Source organism: Schistocerca americana, chromosome 11 (genome assembly GCF_021461395.2).
Source record: "Schistocerca americana isolate TAMUIC-IGC-003095 chromosome 11, iqSchAmer2.1, whole genome shotgun sequence".
Taxonomy (NCBI): Eukaryota; Metazoa; Arthropoda; class Insecta; order Orthoptera; family Acrididae; genus Schistocerca; species Schistocerca americana.
In genome coordinates, this window is record NC_060129.1 from 43,454,574 (window position 1) to 43,481,166 (window position 26,593).

The window sequence follows — 26,593 nt, forward strand, 5'->3', positions numbered from 1 at the left end:
CGCTTTATTTGTTCATGAGACCCAGAAAATTTTAGATACAGGCTTCCAGGTAGATGCTATTTTCCTTGACTTGCGGAAGGCGTTCGATACAGTTCCGCACTATCGCCTGATAAACAAAGTAAGAGCCTACGGAATATCAGACCATCTGTGTGGCTGGATTGAAGAGTTTTTGGCAAACAGAACACAGCAGGTTGTTCTTAATGGAGAGACGTCTACAGGCGTTAAAGTAACCTCTGGCGTGCCACAGGGGAGTGTTATGGGACCATTGCTTTTCACAATATATATAAATGACCTAGTAGATAGTGTCGGAAGTTCCATGCAGCTTTTCGCGGACGGTGCTGTAGTATACAGAGAAGTTGCAGCATTAGAAAGTTGTAACGAAATGCAGGAAGATCTGCAGCAGATATGCAGTTGGTGCAGGGAGTGGCAACTGACCCTTAACATAGACAAATGTAATGTATTGCGAATACATAGATAGAAGGATCCTTTATTGTATGATTACAGGGTGTTACAGAAAAGTACGGCCAAACTTTCAGGAAACATTGCTCACACACAAATAAAGAAAAGATGTTTTGTGGACATGTGTCCGGAAACGCTTAATTTCCATGTTAGAGCTCACTTTAGTTTCGTCAGTATGTACTGTACTTCCTCGATTCACCACCAGTTTGCCCAATTGAAGGAAGGTAATGTTGACTTCGGTGCTTGAGCTGACATGCGACTCATTTCTGTGAAAGTTTGGGCTGGTACCAAATGTAGAGACTCTTCGTGCTCGTATTGTGGACGGCTGTGATACAATACGCCTTTCTCTAGGACTGCATCAGCGCATCAGGGATTCCGTGCGACGGAGGGTGGATGTACGTATCCTCGCTAACGGAGGAAATTTTGAACATTTCCTGTAACAAAGTGTTTGAAGTCACGCTGGTACGTTCTGTTGCTGTGTGTTTCCATTCCATGATTAATGTGATTTGAAGAGAAGTAATAAAATGAGCTCTAACATGGAAAGTAAGCGTTTCCGGACACATGTCCATGTAACATATTTTCTTTCTTTGTGTGTGAGGAATGTTTCCTGAAAGTTTGGCCGTACCTTTTTGTAACGCCCTGTATGTGATAGGGGAACAAACTCTCTGGTAGCAATTTTTAGCGCCCAAAAACCTCAAACCACACACATTCTGGTAGCAATTACTTCTGTAAAATATCTGGGAATATGCGTGCGGAACGATTTGAAGTGGAATGATCGTATAAAATTAATTGTTGGTAAGGCGGGTGCCAGGTTGAGATTCATTGGGAGAGTCCTTAGAAAATGTAGTCCATCAAGAAAGGAGGTGGCTTACAAAATACTCGTCCGACCTATACTCGAGTATTTGAACTATGGTTACCGAGTGTCCTAGTTTGTGGAAAAATGAAAGTCAAATAGTTAATTAAATAATGTTGTTTGATCGTTGGTAAGAAGGGAGTATTCAGATTTACTGTGGATTTAGTGAAATTGTGGGCGGTAGTAAATGTAGTCTTGTGAAAGCCTCCCAGTGATGGAAACAGTCCAGTTTAAAGTTTTTTTGTAGTTTCAAAGTCACCTATTTAATCATTTACTTGAAGGTATAAGACTGTGGTAATAAAGACAATTCGTTGTTTCTTTTAAAAATCGAAAGTTCTTAAAACTGAGACTTATAATGTTTTGCTTAGTTACTGATCGTAGTGCTGCCTGTAGTAAATTTAAAATGGTGAATCAGTGTCTTGCAAATCTGTCAACATTGTGTCTCACTGCAGTCGTGAATTGCAGTCGTGGAAAGTTACGTACTCATGCTTGCTAAGCACTTGTTTCTTTTGGGTATTGAAAGTGCATATTAATAGTGTAATAAGATCCACAGGTTATCTTTTACCACTATTTATGAAAACAATAATTTCTTCATTCAAAAGGCAGTGAGAAGTAACCTGTTAATGAATTCCATTTAACTTTCATTCTATATCGAAAAGTACTTAGTCGAGAGGTATTTAACCTGTGACCAGTTCATAATTTTGCAGTGAACTACATTTATAATTTATGTCAGCTAGAAAAATGTTTGAACAATAATACTGAACCTATGGCCAATTAATGATTCTGCATTGAATATTAATAGTAATATTATAAAGACCATTCAGTTTGAATAAGCCCTGAAAGTAATAGTGTGTTCCGTTATCTGTTATATTTATGCAAATAGTTTGTTCTGCTCTGTCAGCTCAAATCTTACCGTGAACATTTGCAGGTGTCAGAGTTCATTGCACTCGCGTGTAGCAAAGTATAAGTTGTGTTTGTCCGTTAAAGTTACTCATACCTAATTTCTTAAAGAAGAATGTTCAAAAAAATGGCTCTGAGCACTATGGCACTTAACTTCTGAGGTCATCAGTCGCCTAGAACTTAGGACTAATTAAACCTAACTAACCTAGTGACATGACACACATCCATGCCCGAGGCAGGATTCGAACCTGCGACCGTAGCGGTCGCTCGGTTCCAGACGGAAGCGCCCAGAACCGCACGGCCAGTTCGGCCGGCAAAAACCAGAATGTTAATCATTCTCTTGCCTAATTAGGCTGGCGACCGTTTTCTTTATTCTTTAAACAGTGTAGCTACGTAAAATATTATTTGTTACTGTTTGAATATTTGCGTAGTTCTGACTTTCACTTCCGATAAGCCACCTTCGTTAGGTACAACACGGTCAACGTAACAAAATTCCTCTCAGAGGGTAACACTGCTCTGCTGCTTTATACCACAATTGCTTTAACAAGATACACTCCTGTAAATGGAAAAAGGAACACATTGACACCGGTGTGTCAGACCCACCATACTTGCTCCGGACACTGCGAGAGGGCTGTACAAGCAATGATCACACGCACGGCTCAGCGGACACACCAGGAACCGCGGTGTTGGCCGTCGAATGGCGCTAGCTGCGCAGCATTTGTGCACCGCCGCCGTCAGTGTCAGCCAGTTTGCCGTGGCATACGGAGCTCCATCGCAGTCTTTAACACTGGTAGCATGCCGCGACAGCGTGGACGTGAACCGTATGTGCAGTTGACGGACTTTGAGCGAGGGCGTATAGTGGGCATGCGGGAGGCCGGGTGGACGTACCGCCGAATTGCTCAACACGTGGGGCGTGAGGTCTCCACAGTACATCGATGTTGTCGCCAGTGGTCGGCGGAAGGTGCACGTGCCCGTCGACCTGGGACCGGACCGCAGTGAACCACGGATGCACGCCAAGACCGTAGGATCCTACGCAGTGCCGTAGGGGACCGCACCGCCACTTCCCAGCAAATTAGGGACACTGTTGCTCCTGGGGTATCGGCGAGGACCATTCGCAACCGTCTCCATGAAGCCGGGCTACGGTCCCGCACACCGTTAGGCCGTCTTCCGCTCACGCCCCAACATCGTGCAGCCCGCCTCCAGTGGTGTCGCGACAGGCGTGAATGGAGGGACGAATGGAGACGTGTCGTCTTCAGCGATGAGAGTCGCTTCTGCCTAGGTGCCAATGATGGTCGTATGCGTGCTTGGCGCCGTGCAGGTGAGCGCCACAATCAGGACTGCATACGACCGAAGCACACAGGGCCAACACCCGGCATCATGGTGTGGGGAGCGATCTCCTACACTGGCCGTACACCACTGGTGATCGTCGAGGGGACACTGAATAGTGCACGGTACATCCAAACCGTCATCGAACCCATCGTTCTACCATTCCTAGACCGGCAAGGGAACTTGCTGTTCCAACAGGATAATGCACGTCCGCATGTATCCCGTGCCACCCAACGTGCTCTAGAAGGTGTAATTCAACTACCCTGGCCAGCAAGATCTCCGGATGAAGCGTCGTCTCACGCGGTCTGCACGTCCAGCACGAATGCTGGTCCAACTGAGGCGCCAGGTGGAAATGGCATGGCAAGCCGTTCCACAGGACTACATCCAGCATCTCTACGATCGTCTCCATGGGAGAATAGCAGCCTGCATTGCCGCGAAAGGTGGATATACACTGTACTAGTGCCGACATTGTGCATGCTCTGTTGCCTGTGTCTATGTGCCTGTGGTTCTGTCAGTGTGATCATGTGATGTATCTGACCCCAGGAATGTGTCAATTAAGTTTCCCGTTCCTGGGACAATGAATTCACGGTGTTCTTATTTCAATTTCCAGGAGTGTAGTTTTGTTTCACGACCTGCACCCAACTTTTAGCAGTCGCAAACGCGACTGTTATAACCTCTTTCAGCGGTCTACACTGCAAAGTGATTCCTGGCGTTCCCCAAGGTAGTGTTACAGGCCCTCTCCTGTTCCTTTTCTATATAACCGACTTGGGAGGCAATCTGAGCATCCGTCTTAGTCTGTTTGCAGATGACGCTGTCGTTTATCGACTAATAAAGTCATCAGACGATCAAAACAAACTGCAAAACGATTTAGAACAGATATCTGAATGGTGCGAAAATTGGCAGTTGACCCTAAATAACAAAAAATGTGAGGTCATCCACATGAGTGTCTAACAACCCTACCACAACAAAGGTCAAAAATTAATAATGATTGTAGTGTTGCTCACGCTGCTAAATATTGCATTTTCGGGCAACAACAAAGTTATATTATGTGGCAGGTGTCATTAGAGCACAGTTAATAAAGTCATTTCTTGAAATAATGGATAAACTAGGCATCCATCTTTTCGTGTTTCCCACGCTGGTCTCGTGGTGAACTCATGGCTCAATCGTCGAAAATCTAGGTGGTGATGATTCCAAGCTCGGATGCAAAGAGGCCTAGGTGTTATTCGCCGATATTCAAAAGTTTTATAGATGTGCTTCATAAACCATTCTTGAAGAATAAACTCTTGCAACTTAGGACAATGGTGATTTCAAAAAGTAATCAGCACTTCGAATTTAAGTTACACTTCTTTTTTATTACTTTTGTTGCAATATCACTTCGCAATATAAAACATACTTGAAAATATCTTCCTCACTGTTGAGGTTCACATTTCTTAAACTGACTACAATTTGCGTCTTTTCAACATGACGACCAAGACTTGACTCTCTAATAACCGCTTACGGGCCCAAAAATCAGAGTTACAAGTACGTCAAAGATCATAGTGACGAAAGAAAGAATACACATAAGAATAATATCGTTGCAATATAAACATATCGATGCATCAAAGTACTTATACATTAATGAAATCAAATCTGAAGGTTGTCACAGAAATATGTTAACTATTTTATAGAAACACAGTAGAGTATTGCTGGTATCGAGAAGTTGAGGTGAGGTGCGGTAATGGTTGCGTAATTCAAGTACCATTACAAGTGCTAAAAGGAATTCGTTAAACTTCGGTTACACGATAAATCAGTCTAATCTAAAAGCGGTATATTCAACTAAATCCCTAGGTATTACAATTACAGACAACTTAAATTGGAAAGAACACACAGAAAATGTTGTGGGGAAGGCCAACCAAAGGCTGCGTTTTATTGGCAGGACACTTAGATGTAACAGACCTACTAAGGAGACTGCTTACACTACGCTTGTCCGTCGTCTTTTAGAATACTGCTGCGCGGTGTGGGATCCTTACCAGGTAGGACTGACAGAGTACATCGAAAAAGTTCAAAGAAAGGCAGCACGTTTTGTATTATCGCGAAAAATGGGAGATAGTGTCACTGAAATGATAGAGGAGTTGGGCTGGAAATCACTAAAAGAAAGGCGTTTTTCGTTGCGACGGAATCTTCTCAAGAAATTCCAATCACCAATTGTCTCCTCTGAATGCGAAAATACCGGATGATCAAAAAGTGAGTATAAATAAGAAAACTGAATAAGTCACGGAATAATGTAGATAGGTACAAATTGATACACATGTTTGGAATGACGTCGGGTTTTATTAGAACCAAAAAAGAAAAAAAATGTCCCACAGATGGCGCTTCATCTGATCAGAATAGCAATAATTAGCATAACAAAGTAAGACAAAGCAAAGATGATGTTCATTACAGGAAATGCTCAATATGTCCACCATCATTCCTCAACAATAGCTGTAGTCCAGGAATAATGTTGTGAACAGCACTGTAAAGCATGTCCGGAGTTATGGTGAGGCATTGGCGTCGGATGTTGTCTTTCAGCATCCCTAGAGATGTCGGTCGATCACGATACACTTGCGACTTCAGGTAACCCCAAAGCCAATAATCGCACGGACTGAGGTCTGGGGACCTGGGAGGCCAAGCATGACGAAAGTGGCGGCTGAGCACACGATCATCACCAAATGACGCGCACAAGAGATCTGTCGGACATTTTGTGAACTTTGTTGGTTTTTTTTTTTTGGTTCTAATAAAACCCCATGTCATTCCAAGCATGTGTCAATTTTTACCTCTCTATCTACATTATTCCGTGGTTTATTACGTTTTCAAATTTATACTGACTTTTTGATCACCCGATATTTTGCTGACACCGACCTACATAGGGAGGGACGATCACCACGATAATAGAAGGGAAATCAGAGCTCGTACGGAAAGATATAAGTGTTCATTCTTTCCGCGCGCTATACGAGATTAGAATAATAGAGAATTGTGAAGGTGGTTCGATGAACCCTCTGCCAGGCACTTGAATGTGATTTGCAGAGTATCCATGTAGATGTAGATGTAGATTAGGCTTCTGACAGGTGGTCACACTAACTTAACTGGACAGTGTACTATCAATACCTACACTCTGTAAGCAACCTCGCTATGTGTGTGTGTGTGTGTGTGTGTGTGTGTGTGTGTGTGTGTGCGTGTGAGAGTGAGTGTGTGGTGTAGGGTAGATGTACTTCTGATACCTCTCTGAGCTCCCCTGCCCTGCTCCTTCTGCCACAGGTGTGTGGGAAAAAGGACTGACACAAAGCCTTCATATGACTAGGAGCTCTAATTTCTCTGACCTTACGAGAACATAAATGGGCCTGCTCACTCTTCCCTAGTGTAACCTTGTCTTCGCCTTCAGTTCGGTAGCGGTGCCTAGGGTGCTGCCGTATAGGGCTCTTCGTACATGTGGAAGTACACTACTGGCCATTGAAATTGCTAAACCAAGAAGAAATGCAGATGATAAACGGGTATTCATTGGACAAATACATTATACTACAACTGACATTTTCACACAAGGGTGCATAGATCCTGAGAAATCAGTACCCAGAACAACCACCTCTGGCCGTATTAACGGCCTTGATACGCCTGGGCATTGAGTCAAACAGAGCTTGGATGGCGAGTACAGGTACAGCTGCCCATGCAGCTTCAACAACGATACAACAGTTCATCAAGACTAGTGACTGGCGTATTGTGACGAGCCAGTTGGTCGGCCACCATTGACCAGACGTTTTCAATTGGTGAGAGATCTGGAGAATGTGCTGGCCAGGGCAGCAGTCGAACATTTTCTGTATCCAGAAAGGCCCGTATAGGACCTGCAACATGTGGTCTTGCATTATCCTGCTGAAATGTAGGGTTTCGCAAGAATCGAATGAAGGGTAGAGCCACGGGTCGTAACACATCTGAAATGTAACGTCCACTGTTCAAAGTGCTGTCAATGCGAACAAGAGGTGACCGAGACGTGTAACCAATGGCATCCCTATCATCACGCCAGGTGATACGCCAGTATGGCGATGACGAATACACGCTTCCAATGTGCGTTCACCGCCATGTCGCCAAACACGGATGCGACCATCGTGATGATGTAAACAGAACCTGGATTCATCCAAAAAAAATATGTTTTGCCATTCGTGCACCCTGGTTCGTCGTCGAGTACACCAACGCAGGCGCTCCTGTCTGTGATGCAGTGTCAAGGGTAACCGCAGCCACGGTCTCCGAGCTGATAGTCCGTGCTGCTGCAAACGTCGTCGAACTGTTCGTGCAGATGGCTGTTGTTTTGCAAACGTCCCCATGTGTTGACTCAGGGATCGAGACGTGGCTGCACCATCCGTTACAGCCATGTGGGTAACATGCCTGTTATCTCGACTGCTAGTGATACGAGGCCGCTGGGATCCAGCACGGCGTTCCGTATTACCATCCTGAACCTACCGATTCCATATTCTTCTAACAGTCATTGGATCTCGACCGACGGGAACAGCAATGTCGCGATACGAGAAACCGCGATCGCGACAGGCTACAATCCGACCTTTATCAAAGTCGGAAACGTGATGGTACGCATTTCTCCTCCTTACACGAGGCGTCACAACAACGTTTCACCAGGCAACGCCGGTCAGCTGCTGTTTGTGAATGAGAAATCGGTTGGAAACTTTCGTCATCTCAGCGCGTTGTAGGTGTCGCCACCGGCGCCAACCCTGTGTGAATACTCTGAAAAGCTAATCATTTATATATCACAGCATCTTCTTCATGTCGGTTAAATTTCGCGTCTGTAGCACGTCATCTTCGTTGTGCAGCAATATTAATGGCCAGTAGTGTATTATTCTGTATTGAAGAACCAAAGACCCTAGTACCCTTGCCTTATATCGTGTAGGGCCCCCGCGACCACGCAGAAGTGCCGCAACACGACGTGGCGTGGACTCGACTAATGTGTGAAGTAGTGCTGGAGGGAACTGACGCCATCAATGCCGCAGGGCTGTCCGTAAATCCGTTAGAGTACGAGCGGGTGGAGACCTCTTTTGAACGGCACGTTGCAAGGCATCCCAGATATGTTGAATAATGTTCATGTCTGCAGAGTTTCATGGCCAGCGGAAGTGTTTAAACTGGGAAGAGTGTTCCTAGAGCGACTCTGGATGTGTGGTGTGCCGCATTGTCCTGCTGGAATTGCCCAAGTCCGCCAGAATGCATAATGAACATGAATGGATGCAGCTAATCAGACAGGATGCATACGTATGTGTCACCTGTCAGAGTCGTATCTAGACGTATCAGGGGTCCCATATCACTCCAACCGCACACGCCCCACACCATTACAGAGCCTCCACGAGCTTGAACAGTCTCCTGCTGACATGCTGGGTCGATGCATTCATGAGGCTCTCTCCATTCCCGTACACATCCATTTGCTCGATACAATTTGAAACGAGACTCTTCCCACCAGGGAACATCACCAGTCATCAGTAATACAATGTTGGTGTTGACGGGCCCAAGCAAGGCTTAAAGCTTTGTGTCTTGCAGTCGTCAAGGGTCCAAGAGTGGCCCTTCGGCTCCGAAAGCCCATATCGATGATGTTTCGTTGAATGGTTCGCACGCTGACGGTTGCTGATGGCCCAGCATTGAAATCTGCAGAAATTTTTCGGAAGGGCTGCACTTCTCACACGTTGAACGATTCTCTTCAGTCGTCTTTGCAGGATCTTCTTCCGAGCGATCTAGGAGATTTAATTTTCCTGATATTCAAGTACACTCGTCGAATGGTCGTACGGAAAAATCCCCGCTTCGCCGACTATAACAACACATTCAAACGCACTTCACTCTTGATAACCTGTCATTGTGGCAGGAGTAACCGATATAACAACGGCGTTGCCGGCCGTAGCGCTGTATTCTGCTCTTTTACATATCTCTGTATTTGAATACGCATGCCTATACCAGTTACCTTGGCACTTCATTGTGAAACAAAACCAGATGCATTCACAGAAATGTAAAGTGAAGTAGCGTGGGATGGGAGAAGGGGACACCTGTGACTCTGTGTGTCACAGAGACAAGGGGCTCCGCCAAGGCGTACATTAAAGCTGCATGTGAGATTTGTTTGAACAAGTTTCAGTATCAAAGTGATCACAGATCTTTCTATTGAGCACCAGACTCACCCTCATAAAGTGAATACGATTACACCGCTTCTGTATGCTGGCCAACAGCAATCACTCGACAGTTTCAAAGCCTGGTACAAGATTTTATATACTGGAAACATTACAGACAATGTTGCAAAAAAGTTAGCCTCGCAACTACAGACTTTCATTTTATTATACCAGCAATATATCAAATTATTCAATAGCAAAGACAAAATACTAACCTTGGCACAGAGTGGTGTATATAAAATCACTTGCAAGCAGTGTAAAAAGTACTTTTCGTGAAAAAAGCAGAAAGCTGATCCTATGTAAAATAATGGAAATACCGTAGATGATGGCGCACGACGCTCCGCAGCCTCTAGCTTCGATGCAGTCCTTACCACTGTCCCACGTGCCATTGCCGGCCGGAGTGGCCGAGAGGTTCTAGGCGCTAGTCTGGAACCGCGCGACCGCTACGTCGCAGGTTCGAATCCAGCCTCGCGCATGGATGTGTGTGATGCCCTTAGATTAGTTAGATTTAAGTAGTTCTAAGTTCTAGGGCACTGATGACCTTAGAAGTTAAGTCCTATAGAGCTCAGAGCCACTTGAACCATTTGAACCACGTCCCATTTTTCTGTCGCTGTCTTTTTCGGTTTTTGGAAACCAAACGGAAAACACGTTTGGTGACACAGTCTGTCGCTTGAATCTGCGCAAAGTACTGCCTGATTGGCTAAGTTCAATGCTAATTAACTCGGAAACGGTGCAACGTATCGATTTTTTTTCTTAGCAACTATTCCTCAGGACAACCTCCCCTGCAACACCCTTATCTTGTATTGTACTGTGTGAAACTAGAAACGACAGAGAGGCGTCGTCCCCGCCATAGCCCGCAGGGTTATCGTGCGCTTCGGCCCCCAGTGGACAACCCCCCCCCCCCCCCGGAAACGTCAACACAAGACGAGTGTACAGTGTCTGCTCAGCAATCGCCGACATAGTGTAACTCAAGCGGAATAAGGTACTGAAAAAGCTGGGAATTAATCGTGGTGCAAATATAATCACTGAGCTGCAACATTGCGATAAAATGAGGATAGCCAATGCAGACAAATCTGCATCTAATATGGCCAAGAAAGCAAGACAAACATCCAAGAAGCTGAAAGGCCTCCTAGAGGTCTCAAAAGGGCCATCATATGCTGCATGACAGTTTTAATTAATTGTAACTAACAAATTTCCAAAGTTTTTTCTTTAAAGTCAATTTCCCGCAAACTAAAATTTTCAGTACATATGCCCCATTATATGAGAAACTAACATAGATAAATGAATGCAATTTTCAGAGACTCAGCATAGCATAAAAAGCCACCTCTGGCACTACATTCATTAATATTCCCCCATTAGGAAGTTCACAAAAATATCTTCTGCAGAAAAAAACTTAAAATTTTTTTTTAATAAATTTAAAAAAGTATTTCTTAGAAACTATAAAATGGATAAAGTAGATTTTAATACAGTTGACTCTATTAGCATCATGAAAGATACAGTAAAAATACACTACCAGCCATTAAAAAATTGCTACACCAAGAAGAAATGCAGATGATAAACGGGTATTCATTGGACAGATACATTATACTAGAGCAGACATCTGATTACATTTTCACGCAATTCGGGTGCATAGATCCTGAGAAATCAGTACCCAGAAAAAACCACCTCTGGCGGTAATAACGGCCTTGATACGGCTGGGCATTGAGTCAAACAGATGGCGTGTACAGGTACAGCTGCCCATGCACTTCCAACACGATACCACAGTACATCAAAAGTAGTGACTGGCGTATTGTGACGAGCCAGGTGCTCGAACACTTTTGACCAGAGGTTTCCAATTGGTGAGAAATCTGGAGAATGTGCTGGCCAGGCAGCTGTCGAACATTTTCTGTATCCAGAAAGGCCCGTACAGGACCTGCAACATGCGGTCGTGCATAATCCTGCTGAAATGTAGGGTTTCGCAGGGATCGAAACAAGGTTAGAGCCACGGGTCGTAACACATCTGAAATGTAACGTTCACTGTTCAAAGTGCAGTCAATGCGAACAAGAGGTGACCGAGAAGTGTAACCGATGGCACCCCATACCGTCACGCCGGGTGATACGCCAGTATGGCGATGACGAATACGTGCTTCCAAAGTGCGTTCACCGCGATGTTGCCAAACACGGATACGACCATCGTGATGCTGTAAACAGAACCTGGATTCATCCGAAAAAATGGCATTTTGCCATTCGTGCACCGAAGTTGGTCGTCGAGTACACCATCGCAGGTGCTCCTACCTGTGATGCAGTGTCAAGGATAACCGCAGCCACGGCCTCCGAGCTGATAGTCCGTGCTGCTGCAAACGTCGTCGAACTGTTCGTGCAGATGCTTGTTGTCTGGCAAACGTCCCCATCTGTTGACTCAGGGTCGAGACGTGGCTGCACGATCCGTTACAGCCATGCGGATAAGATGCCTGTCATCTCGACTGCTGGTGATACGAGGCCGCTGGGATCCAGCATGGCGTTCCGTATTACTCTCCTGAACCCACCGATTCCATATACTGCAAACAGTCATTGGATCTCGACCGACGGGAACAGCAAAGTCGCGATACGATAGACCGCGATCGCGACAGGCTACAATCCGACCTTTACCAAAGTCGGAAACGTGATGGTACGCATTTCTCCTCCTTACACGAAGCATCACAACAACGTTTCACCAGGCAACGCCGGTCAACTGCTGTTTGTGTATGAGGAATCGGTAGGAAACTTTCCTCATGTCAGGATGATGTAGGTGTCGCCACCGGCGCCAACCTTGCGTGAATGCTCTGTAAAACTAATCATTTGCATATCACAACATCTTCTTCCTGTGGGTTAAATTTCGCGTCTGTAGTACGTCATCGTCGTGGTGTAGCATTTTTAATGGTCAGTAGTGTATTTATTCAAGATACAATCATAATGAAATATCCAAAACGGCCATTTTTGCTGCAGTGAGTTTATTAACGATACAGTAAACCAGCTTAGTTCACTGATGACTAAATTTTCATTAAAAACTACATTTCTTTGAAGATTTGGTTTGGTAGTTAATGCAGCTGCCCAAAATCTGTCTTCCCGGGGTGCTGCTAGTCTTATGTCCAGCACCTATCGCACACTTTGCCTGCTTTCATCAAAAATACTATTATTCATTAGTTTGGAAAATTTGTTCTCGAAGTTATTGTTTGTAGTGTTCGTCTCGATGTATGGCTTCGTCCAGGGAGCTTGCCCAGTTCCATAATTTTTTTAAACCAATTTATCTTACAAACAATTTTTCATGCGCGCTATTATCATGTAATGTATAAATAATGTCTTTTGTTTCTTACTATCGAATGGCAATTATTTTTTCCAGCTAGAAGGGAAAATGGGAGATTAAAGTGTGATTACTGTCTGGATATTGGTGATACACTTATAAAATGCACCCTATTTTGGAATCGTGTGGTATTGGTATATTTTCTTCCGCAAAAATTTCGAAACTCTGGAGAAATTCACTCAAATTTTGCCATCATAATCGGCCGCGAATATGTTGTTGTCACCAGCATGTCTTCAAGAACAATGGAGAATGCCATCTTTAATACCACTTTCAACAAATTGGATTTGTTGGAATAGGTAATAAGCTGCAATTCCTCACAAGTAACTTTCAGCAGAATACATCGGTAAAGCGTAGGTTAATTTTCGAATAAAAATTGGAATAGTCTGCAAATAGCTTACACCTGAATACGTTCCACACGTTGCAAGCACTTTGCTGCTCGGCTTGTGTTATAGTTTCACATTTTTAATAAACTTTTAAGCGTTTCTACATCTACATCTACATCTACATCTACATCCATACTCCGCACGCCACCTGACGGTGTGTGGTGGAGGGTACCTTGAGTGCCTCTATCGGTTCTCCCTTCTATTCCAGTCTCGTATTGTTCGTGGAAAGAAGGATTGTCGGTATGCTTCTGTGTGGGCTCTAATCTCTCTGATTTTATCTTCATGGTCTCTTCGCGAGACATACGTAGGAGGGAGCAATATACTGCTTGACTCTTCGGTGAAGGTATGTTCTCGAAACTTCAACAAAAGCCCGTACCGAGCTACTGAGCGTCTCTCTTACATAGTCTTCCACTGGAGTTTATCTATCATCTACGTAACGCTTTCGCGATTACTAAATGATCCTGTAACGAAGCGCGCTGCTCTGCGTTGGATCTTCTCTATCTGTTCTATCAACCCTATCTGGTACGGATCCCACACTGCTGAGCAATATTCAAGCAGTGGGCGAACAAGCGTACTGTAACCTACTTCCTTTGGTTTCGTATTGCTTTTCCTTAGGATTCTTGCAATGAATCTGTCTGGCATTTGCTTTACCGACGATCAACTTTATACGATCATTCCATTTTAAATCACTCATAATGCCTACTCCCAGATAATTTATGGTATTAACTGCTTCCAGTTGCTGATCTGCTACATTGTAGCTAAATGATAAGGGGTCTTTCTTCCCATGTATTCGCAGCACATTACACTTGTCTACATTGAGATACAATTGCCATTCCCTGCACCAAGCGTCAATTCGCTGCAGATCCTCCTGCATTGCAGTACAATTTTCCATTGTTACAACCTCTCGATACACCACAGCATCATCCGCAAAAAGCCTCAGTGAACTTCCGATGTCATCCACAAGGTCATTTACGTATATTGTAAATAGCAACGGTCCTACGACACTCCCCTGGGGCACACCTGAAATCACTCTTACTTCGGAAGACTTCTCTCCATTGAGAATGACATTCTTCATTCTGTTATCTAGGAACACTTCAATCCAATCACACAATTGGTCTGATAGTCCGTATGCTCTTACTTTGTTCATTAAACAACTGTGGGGAACTGTATCGAACGCCTTGCGGAAGTCAAGAAAAACGGCATCTACCTGGGAACCCGTGTCTATGGCCCTCTGAGTCTCGTGGACGATCCTACAAAGTAGATTTCTAGTCTCCAGAACATAATACGTGTTCCAAAATTCTACAACTGATCGACGTTAGAGATATAGGTCTATAGTTCTGCACATCTGTTCGACGTTCCTTCTTGAAAATGGGGATGACCTGTGCCCTTTTCCAATCCTTTGGAACGCTACGATCTTCTAGAGACCTACGGTACACCGCTGCAAGAAGGGGGGTAAGTTCCTTCGCGTACTCTGTGTAAAATCGAACTGGTATTCCATCAGGTCCAGCGGCCTTTCCTCTTTTGAGCGATTTTAATTGTTTCTCTATCCCTCTGTCGTCTATTTCTATATCTACCATTTTGTCATCTGTGCGACAATCTAGAGAAGGAACTACAGTGCAGTCTTCCTCTGTGAAACAGCTTTGGAAAAAGACATTTAGTATTTCGGCCTTTAGTCTGTCATCCTCTGTTTCAGTACTATTTTTGTCAGAGTGTCTGGATATTTTGTTTTGATTCACCTACTGCTTTGACATAAGACCAAAATTTCTCACGATTTTCTGCCAAGTCAGTACATAGAACTTTACTTTCGAATTCATTGAACGCCTCTCGCATAGCCCTCCTCACACTACATTTCGCTTCGCGTAATTTTTGTTTGTCTGCAAGGCTTTGGCTATGTTTATGTTTGCTGTGAAGTTCCCTTTGCTTCCGCAGCAGTTTTCTAACTCGGTTGTTGTACCACGGTGGCTCTTTTCCATCTCTTACGATCTTGCTTGGCACATACTCATCTAATGCATATTGTACGATGGTTTTGAACTTGGTCCACTGATCCTCAACACTATCTGTACTTGAGACAAAACGTTTGTGTTGAGCCGTCAGGTACTCTGAAATCTGATTTTTGTCACTTTTGCTAAACAGAAAAATCTTCCTACCTTTGTTAATGTTTCTATTTACGGCTGAACTCATCGATGCAGTAACCGCTTTATGATCGCTGATTCCCTGTTCTGCGTTAACTGTTTCAAATAGTTCGGGTCTGTTTGTCACCAGAAGGTCTAATATGTTATCGCCACTGGTCGGTTCTCTGTTTAACTGCTCAAGGTAGTTTTCAGATAAAGCACTTTAAAAATTTCACTGGATTCTTTGTCCCTGCCACCCGTTATGAACGTCTGAGTCTCCCAGTCTATATCCGGCAAATTAAAATCTCCACCCAGAACTATAACATGGTGGGGAAATCTACTCGAAATATTTTCCAAATTATCCTTCAGGTGTTCGGCCACAACAGCTGCTGAGCCAGGGGGCCTATAGAGACATCCAATTACCATGTCTGAGCCTGCTTTAACCGTGACCTTCACCCAAATCATTTCACATTTCGGATCTCCGTCAATTTCCTTCGATACTATTGCACTTCTAATCGCTATAAACACGCCTCCCCCTTCACTGTCCAGCCTGTCTCTGCGATATACATTCCAATCTGAGTTTAGAATTTCATTACTGTTTACATCTGCTTTCAGCCAACTTTCTGTCCCTAGTACTCTATGGGCGTTGTGACCCTTTATTAATGAGAGCAGTTCTGGGACCTTTCTATAGACGCTCCTGCAGTTTACTATTAGCACATTAATATTGTTATTCCCTGTTGCATTTTGCCTACTCCTACCTTGCCGCGTCTCAGGAGGCATCTTGTCGGGCCTAGGGAGGGAATTCTCTAACCTAAAAAACCCACATGTGCACTCCACACGTACTCCGCTACCCTTGTAGCCGCTTCCGGCGTGTAGTGCACGCCTGACCTATTCAGGGGGACCCTACATTTCTCCACCCGATAGCGGAGGTCGAGAAATTTGCACCCCAGATCTCCGCAGAATCGTCTGAGCCTCTGGTTTAAGCCTTCCACTCGGCTCCAAACCAGAGGACCGCGATCGGTTCTGGGAACGATACTACAAATAGTTAGCTCTGATTCCACCCCGCGAGCGAGGCTTTCCTTTCACTTTGGGGTAGGTCATCATCCAATAGAAACGATTCATTGCTTTGATATTTACATGGAAAAGTTCAGGCAAGATGCACACCTTTCAAGGGGGCCCATCAAAATTTTTGTGAATTGGTAAAACTGGAATTAATTAGGTATGTTGTGTCTTGGTATATTACTCAAACACTCTTTGTTAAGTGTTTATATTTTTCAGTATTAGACAGAATCAGAGAAACGTGACCTGGATTTAGCTCAGCTTCTTCTTTCTCATCTACCACATTTTGTTCATATATTTTCATGTTCAAGAAATGCCAGTCGTAATTGCTTAGGTTTTGAAATACGACGTGCACTATACAGTCAAACCTACAATTCACAAGGGAAATGGAATTTGCTGTGGCTTGGCACACACTGGTGAAATGACAACAGTCTCCGTGTTTTACATCCCCTTCCTCAAATGGTTCCCTGCAAATATGGCAGTCTTCTGCCGAGCGAAATGCTAATTTTACACTAAAAAGTCATTCACACTTCCTTCCATTTAACTGCTGCCTCTGTGCATTTTCAACTCTGAATAGTCTTGGTCATATTCACTGCGTATGTAATGAACAATACTGAATGTTTTTTTTAAATGTTCCTGAACAGAATACGTTCCAGAGTCACTGTGTAAGTAGGCTGTTTAGGTTTTAATATTGGTAACGCCACGCAGCGCTCTGTATGAAAATCACTGGCTGTGCTGTGTGCAGTCTGTGGCTAGTTTGCATTGTATTCTGCCATTGTAGTGGTGGGCAGCGGCAGCTGGATGTTAACAGCGCGTAGCGTTGCGCAGTTGGAGGTGAGCCGCCAGCAGTGGTGGATGTGGGGAGAGAAATGGCGGAGTTTTGAAATTTGTAAGACTGGATGTCATGAACTGCTATATATATTATGACTTTTGAACACTAGTAAGGTAAATACATTGTTTGTTCTCTATCAAAATCTTTCATTTGCTAACTATGCCTATCAGTAGTTAGTGCCTTCAGTAGTTTGAATATTTTATTTAGCTGGCAGTAGTGGCGCTCGCTGTATTGCAGTAGTTCGAGTAACGAAGATTTTTGGTGAGGTAAGTGATTTGTGAAAGGTATAGGTTAATGTTAGTCAGGGCCATTATTTTGTAGGGATTTTTGAAAGTCAGACTGCGTTGCGCTAAAAATATTGTGTGTCAGTTTAAGCACAGTCAATCATAAATTTTTCTAAGGGGACGTTTCAACTGCTGCAGCTGCAGCTAGCAACTGGTTCTCACATGTGTCTAATATCAGCATAAACTACAGTTTCAGTTTGTTTCTGGATGCTGTAAATTTTAGAAACTCTTTGTCGCTACAAAGATATATACTAGTGACGGGTATAAACTGTGCACAGTCAGTTAAAAGAGCATATAACTTCCCTTTGTTATGAAAACAACAGGTAACGTTGACATACCACTGTTGAATAATGAAGATCAGTAATGCTAATGGTAGCAGCCAATCTCGGAGAAGATCAGCTTGGATTCCGGAGAAATGTAGGAACACGTGGGGCAATACGGATCGTACGGCTTATTTTAGAAGATAGGTTAAGGAAAGACATATCTACGTTAATAGCATTTGTAGATTTGGAGAAAGCCTTTAACAATGTTGACTGTGTGCAGGATTCTTCTCGGTTGGGAGTGGAGTACAGAGGTAAATAACGGATGAGACTGGGCCGAATACCATTTATTAACAAAAACATCCCTCGGATGCAGCCAGTACTCTTGGATGGCTACAGAGCCGCGGGCCTCACTGTAGCAAGACCGTCAGCTCAGCGTGTCGCACTGGGCTCCACGGCTTCTCCACTCACAATCAACGATCTCAAACTGCAGCTAAGACAGCTGCGAGGCAACGGCCCACTTACAATGTTCCCAGAGCCTTTAAACACAACGAACAGTAGCGATGCAGACAGACTACGGAAGTACTGCAGATAGTTAAAACTGAATTCAAATGATGAACAATTTCATTTCCTTCAAACTCTCAATAACTTAGTTAAAAAAGTTTAAAACATCTATCCTGATAAACTGACTGAAATTACTATCTTTAAAGTGTATCCATTCATTAATAAAAGCTTTACTCCATAAAACATTAATTAAACTGATCAGAAATAAAATCTGGGTTAAATTACTTTTGCTCCATGGGCGAGAATCAAAATACACATAAACCAAATACAACGGACACACAGACACACACACACACACACACACACACTGGGCGTCAACCACCACAGACTACACACGTACAACACAATTACTAATGCCCACAGCATTCGCTTATCATTCAGCATTGCGATTTAACTCGTTACGGCCTAAACACCACAACCCAAACAAATCACGCAGCGGTATCTCATGGCTTAGCGCCGCTTAAGATAAAGTTACGCTGAAGAGTACTTGATCAAGAGCCCTACTTATGATTTAATCATCTTAAACCTAGAAATGTAAACACAATAGCTTGCCGTGGTGCATCACTTCTGAGATTAAAGAGGTGGCCCCTTGAGGCATCAGCGATTGTATACAGGGTGGTCCATTGATTGTGACCGGGCCAAATATCTCACGAAATAAGCGTCAAACGAAAAAACTACAAAGAACGAAACTTGTCTAGCTTGAAGAGGGAAACCAGATGGCTCTATGGTTAACCCGCTAGATGGCGCTGCCGTAGGTCAAACGGATATCAACTGCGTTTTTCAAACTGGAACCCCCATTTTTTATTACATATTCGTGTAGTACGTAAAGAATTATGAATGTTTTAGTTGGACCACTTTTTTATCTTTTTGATAGATGGCGCTGTAATAGTCACAAACATATGGCTCACAATTTTAGACGAACAGTTGGTAACAGGTAGGTTTTTTAAATTAAAATACAGGACGTAGGTACGTTTGAACATTTTATTTCGGTTGTTCCAATGTGATACATGTACCTTTGTGAACTTATCATTTCTGAGAACGCATGCTGTTAAAGCGTGATTACCTGTAAATACCACATTAATGCAGTAAATTCTCAAAATGTTTTCCGTCAACCTCAATGTATTTGGCAATACGTGTAACGACATTCCACTCAACAGCGAGTAGTTCGCCTTCCGTAATGTTCGCACATGTATTGACAATGTGCTGACGCATGTTGTCAGGCGTTGTCGGTGGATCACGATAGCAAATATCCTTCAACTTTCCCCACAGAAAGAAATCCTGGGACGTCAGACCCGGTGAACGTGCGGGCCATGGTATGGTGCTTCGACGACCAATCCACCTGACATGAAATATGCTATTCAATACTGCTTCAACCGCACGCGAGCTATGAGCCGGACATCCATCATGTTGGAAGTACATCGCTATTCTGTCATGCAGTGAAACATCTTGTAGTAACGTCGGTAGAACATTACGTAGGAAATCAGCATACATTGCACCATTTAGATTGCCATCGATAAAATGGGGGCCCATTATCGCTCCTCCCATAATGCGACACCATACATTAACCCGCCAAGGTCGCTGATGTTCCACTTGTCGCAGCCATCGTGGGTTTTCCGTTGCCCAGTAGTGCATATTATGCTGGTTTGCGTTAGCGCTGTTGGTGAATGACGCTTCGTCGCTAAATAGAACGCGTGAAAAAAATCTGTCATCGTCCCGTAATTTCTATTGTGCCCAATGGCAGAACTGTACACGACGATCAGAGTCGTCGCCATGCAATTCCTGGTGCATAGAAATATGGTACGGGTGCAATCGATGTTGATGTAGCATTCTCAACACCGACGTTTTTGAGATACCCGATTCTCGCGTGATATGCCTGCTACTGATGTGCGGATTAGCCGCGACAGCAGCTAAAACACCTACTTGGGCATCATCATTTGTTGCAGGTCGTGGTTGACGTTTCACACGTGGCTGAACACTCCCTGTTTCCTTAAATAATGTAACTATCCGGCGAACGGCCCGGACACTTGGGTGATGTCGTCCAGGATACCGAGCAGCATACATAGCACATGCCCATTGGGCATTTTGATCACAATAGCCATACATCAACACGATATCGACCTTTTCCGCAATTGGTAAACGGTCCATTTTAACACGAGTAATGTATCACGAAGCAAATACCGTCCGCACTGGCGGAATGTTACGTGATACCACGTGCTTACACGTTTCTGACTATTACAGCGCCATCTATCACAAAGCGAAAAAAGTGGTCCAACTAAAGCATTAATATTTCTTTACGTACTACAGGAATATTTAATAAAAATGGGGGTTCCTATTTAAAAAAACGCAGTTGATATCCGTTTGACCTATGGCAGCGGCATCTAGCGGTCCAACCATAGCGCCATCTGGTTTCCCCCTTCAAGCTAGACGAGTTTCGTTCTTTGTAGTTTTCTCGTTTGATGCTTATTTCGTGAGGTATTTGGCCCAGTCACTATCAATGGAACACGCTGTATATATTTACAGCATCCTGCCGCACCACGGCACAACGCCTCGGTTTTACGCGGAACCATGCGGAACAGCACTATCATATCGTTAATGTTCAATCCTTACGGGATGCAACACCTTAACAATTGTTATGATTACAGGGAAAACTGTCGATTCATCACCGACGTGGGGCCAAACGCAAACTAGTCAATAATTTAGCAAAACTGGATAGTCCTTTGCTCAGACAACACATATTCCCATGCAAGGTTGTAAAGCAATACTGCTGGTCCTTACCACAGTGAGTGAAATAGAGAAAAACAAACCACAAGTTTCCGTAACTTCAGTTTACCAGACCAGTAGCAGAAAATGTCCTGACAACCACGGTACAGCTAAAAGGGCCACACTTCGTGATACCACTTCGCATAAGACTCAAAACAACACTAACCTCGTTCCGTGCCGATCGGAGCTGCGTAAGACCCGTAGCACCCACCAGCAGTTGTTCCGTCATATCGACGGTCCAGCAGTTAATGCGATTGTCAGTGATGGCCGCCAGTGATACAATCAGCCCACCTTGCAGTGCCGATCCCGATTCTACGTCAAAAATTAACGCTCTGAGTCCCTGTGAAACTAAGGGCTTCAGTAACGGATCACAATGTTGTAAATGGATCAGTATGCCTCACCTGATATCACCTTAGGAGGCGTGTCTGAACAAATGATCGACTGCTGCAACGATATTAAGAGCTCTCACCGACAAACAGTATAAACCACCAGTCATTATGGTCTTCAGTCCAAAGACTGGTTTGATCCATCTCTCCATGCTACTCTATCCTGTGCAAGCCTCTTCATCTCCCAGTACCTACTGCAACCTACATCCTTCTGAATCTGCTTAGTGTATTCATCTCTTGGTCTCCCTCTACGATTTTTACCCTCCACGCTGCCCTCCACGACTAAATTGGTGATCCCTTGATGTCTCAGAATCTGTCCTACCCTTGTTCTAGTCAGGCTGAGCCACAAATTTCTTTTCTCTCAATTTCTATCCAATACTTCTTCATTAATTATGTGATCTACCCATCTAATCTTCAGCATTGTTCTGTAGCACGACATTTCAAAAGCTTCTATTCTCTTCTTGTCTAAACCATTTTTCGTCCATGTTTCACTTCCGTACATGACTACACTGCATCAAATACTTTCAGAAAGGACTTCCTGGCACTGAAATCTGTCTAAGATTTTAACAGTGTCATAACTGAGCGCCAAGTAGGGGAACCAATGTCTGTCTGACTTCAAAATTCCATTGACCACTTAACTATTTTCTATAGTCCAGACTGTCGACTGTAATTTCTTACTTTGAATTGAAACTTTCGAAATGGAAGTGGGTTTAGCAATCGCAGTTTTAATTTCTTCAAAGGCTGCCTGCTGACTTTCAGCCCAAACGAATTTCTCATTATTTCTGCATAACAAATTTAATGGAGCTGCAATTTGAGCAAAGTTTGGGACAAATCTGCGAAAATAATTAGCCACCCTTACAAACCGGGCAACCTCCCTCTTATTTCGTGGCTGTGGAAAATTCCTTAACGCCTTAGCGCGTTCCTGATCAATGCCAATTCCGTCCCCAGACACCAAGTAACCCAAAAATGACACCTGGCGCTTATCCAAGGTCATCTTTGGGGGTTTCACAATCATCCCTGAGCCTGGATAGTACCTTCGAGATATGTTCTAAATGCTCTTCAAAGGAGACATTAAATATGACTGCATCATACAAATAATTGAAGACACACCGAAATTTTAAATCACCTAAAATTTTATACAATGAATGGTATAAAACTGCTGCACCGGTTGACAAACCAAACCGAACCCACTTGACCTTATATAAGGTGTCTGGTAATAAGCCTGATTAAGATCTAAGACTGTACCATAAACCAAGATGCTCCAGAAAACCAGGTGAAACAGTTGTGGAGAACAGGCAGTGGCACCGATTCCAGGATCACCACAGGTCGGAAATCCTGCTCCTAATCTTTAGATACTAAGAAAATGGTTAAGCGTACAGGGAGGAGGATGGTCTTATGACTCCGTCTTTTAACAAGCCCTCAATTTTGTGCTGCAATATCTTTGTCTTCAGGGGTAACAAGCGATATGAAGACTGTCGAACCGGCACGTCATCCATGACACGAATAAGGTATCTAATGACGTCTGTGAGTTCCAACCTGTCACAAAGTACGTCAGGAAATTCTCCGAAAAGTTCACTTAACTGTTTCCCTTGTTGAATCTGTCTACCCCAAGCAGGCACGTGTTACTACGGATGTCACGTCCCATCCCCACAAGAGCACATGAACATAAGACTATTCGATCGTTGGGGTAAAATTTGAAACAAAAGCTCCGGGTACCAAAATCTAACACCATACTGGTGGTACCGATGAAATCATGCCCTTGAATTAAGTTAGGCACCAGTCCCTTAACTAATAATACACTCCTGGAAATGGAAAAAAGAACACATTGACACCGGTGTGTCAGACCCACCGTACTTGCTCCGGACACTGCGAGAGGGCTGTACAAGCAATGATCACACGCACGTCACAGCGGACACACCAGGAACCGCGGTGTTGGCCGTCGAATGGCGCTAGCTGCGCAGCATTTGTGCACCGCCGCCGTCAGTGTCAGCCAGTTTGCCGTGGCATACGGAGCTCCATCGCAGCCTTTAACACTGGTAGCATGCCGCGACAGCGTGGACGTGAACCGTATGTGCAGTTGACGGACTTTGAGCGAGGGCGTATAGTGGGCATGCGGGAGGCCGGGTGGACGTACCGCCGAATTGCTCAACACGTGGGGCGTGAGGTCTCCACAGTACATCGATGTTATCGCCAGTGGTCGGCGGAAGGTGCACGTGCCCGTCGACCTGGGACCGGACCGCAGCGACGCACGGATGCACGCCAAGACCGTAGGATCCTACGCAGTGCCGTAGGGGACCGCACCGCCACTTCCCAGCAAATTAGGGACACTGTTGCTCCTGGGGTATCGGCGAGGACCATTCGCAACCGTCTCCATGAAGCTGGGCTACGGTGCCGCACACCGTTAGGCCGTCTTCCGCTCACGCCCCAACATCGTGCAGCCCGCCTCCAGTGGTGTCGCGACAGGCGTGAATGGAGGGACGAATGGAGACGTGTCGTCTTCAGCGATGAGAGTCGCTTCTGCCTTGGTGCCAATGATGGTCGTGTGCGTGCTTGGCGCCGTGCAGGTGAGCGCCACAATCAGGACTGCATACGACCGAGGCACACAGGGCCAACACCCGGCATCATGGTGTGGGGAGCGATCTCCTACACTGGCCGTACACCACTGGTGATCGTCGAGGGGACACTGAATAGTGCACGGTACATCCAAACCGTCATCGAACCCATCGTTCTACCATTCCTAGACCGGCAAGGGAACTTGCTGTTCCAACAGGACAATGCACGTCCGCATGTATCCCGTGCCACCCAACGTGCTCTAGAAGGTGTAAGTCAACTACCCTGGGCAGCAAGATCTCCGGATCTGTCCCCAACTGAGCATGTTTGGGACTGGATGAAGCGTCGTCTCACGCGGTCTGCACGTCCAGCACGAACGCCGGTCCAACTGAGGCGCCAGGTGGAAATGGCATGGCAAGCCGTTCCACAGGACTACATCCAGCATCTCTACGATCGTCTCCATGGGAGAATAGCAGCCTGCATTGCTGCGAAAGGTGGATATACACTGTACTAGTGCCGACATTGTGCATGCTCTGTTGCTTGTGTCTATGTGCCTGTGGTTCTGTCAGTGTGATCATGTGATGTATCTGACCCCAGGAATGTGTCAATAAAGTTTCCCCTTCCTGGGACAATGAATTCACGGTGTTCTTATTTCAATTTCCAGGAGTGTAACTTGATAGGTCATGAAAATTCAGACACAGAAAGATTTCCCCACACAGAGGTAACTCTTGTCCATTGGTCACCTGACATCTCTCAATGCAGGGACGTACTGGAGGTAATCTACATAAGTGTCCATATTCAATAAACCACTCATAATTAAGGAGTTAGAGATGCCTGAATCTAGTAACCCACACAACGTTTCCTGCACTATAGCCGCACAAACCAATGGTAAGGTGACTAAATAGTCACCTGCGCCGCATCTAAAACAAGCCCCTGATTTCCTTGTACCACGCTCTCTACCTGTCATGCTACCTTCTGGACGGGAGCTAGATAAAACTTGATGTCCCCCCGTTGAGTCATTTCGCTGATTGTCGGCAAAAGACGATTTCATAACAGAGTTAACAAGATTGCCTAACTCACGAAGAGTGACAGGATGAGGGAAGAGTGCGATCCGAGACCTATCTTCAGGCCGAATACCTTCCAAGACATTAGCAGCTCCATTCTCCTCGGGAACATCCATACGTAGTGCCGATACTGCCTCACGAACCCGCTCTACATACACTACTGGCCATTAAAATTGCTACACCACTAAGATGACGTGCTACAGACGGGAAATTTAACCGACAGGAAGAAGGTGCTGTGATACGCAAATGATTAGCTTTTCAGAGCATTCACACAAGGTTGGCGCCAGTGGCGACACCTACAACGCGCTGACAAGAGGAAAGTTTCCTACCGATTTCTGATACACAAACAGCAGTTGACCGGCGTTTCCTAGTCAAACGTTGTTCTGATACCTCGTGTAAGGGGGAGAAATGCGTACCATCACGTTTCCGACTTTGATAAAGGTCGGATTGTAGCCTATCGCGATTGTGGATTATCGCATCGCGACATTGCTGCTCGCGTTGGTCGAGATCCAATGACTGTTAGCACAATATGGAATCGGTGGGTTCAGGAGGGTAATACGGAACACCGTGCTGGATCCCAACGGCCTCGTCTCACTAGCAGTCGAGATGACAGGCATCTTATCCGCATGGCTGTAACGGATCGTGCAGCCACGTCTCGATGCCTGAGTCAACAGATGGTGACGTCTGCAACACAACAACCATCTGCACGAACAGTTCGACGACGTTTGCAGCAGCATGGACTATCAGCTCGAAAGCCATGGCTGCGGTTACCCTTGATGCTGCATCACAGACAGGAGCGCCTGAGATGGTGTACTCGACGACGAACCTGGGTGCACGAATGGCAAAACGTCATTTTTTCGGATGAATCCAGGTTCTGTTTACAGCATCACGATGGTTGCATCCGTGTTTGGCGACATGGCGGTGCACGCACATTGGAAGCGTGTTTTCGTCATCGCCATACTGGCGTATCACCCGGTGTGATGGTGTGGGGTGCCATCGGTTACACGTCTCGGTCACCTCTTGTTCGCATTGACGGCACTTTGAACAGTGGACGTTACATTTCAGATGTGTTACGACTCGTGGCTGTACCCTTCATTTGATCTCTGCGAAACCCTACATTTCAGCAGGATAATGCAAGACCGCATGTTGGCGGGCCTTCCTGTATACAGAAAATGTTCGGCTGCTGCCCTGGCCAGCACATTCTCCAGATCTCTCACCAACTGAAAACGTCTGATCAATGGTGGGAGAGCAACTGGCTCGTCACAATACGCCAGTCAGTACCCCTGATGAACTGTGGTATCGTGTTGAAGCTGCATGGGCAGCTGTAC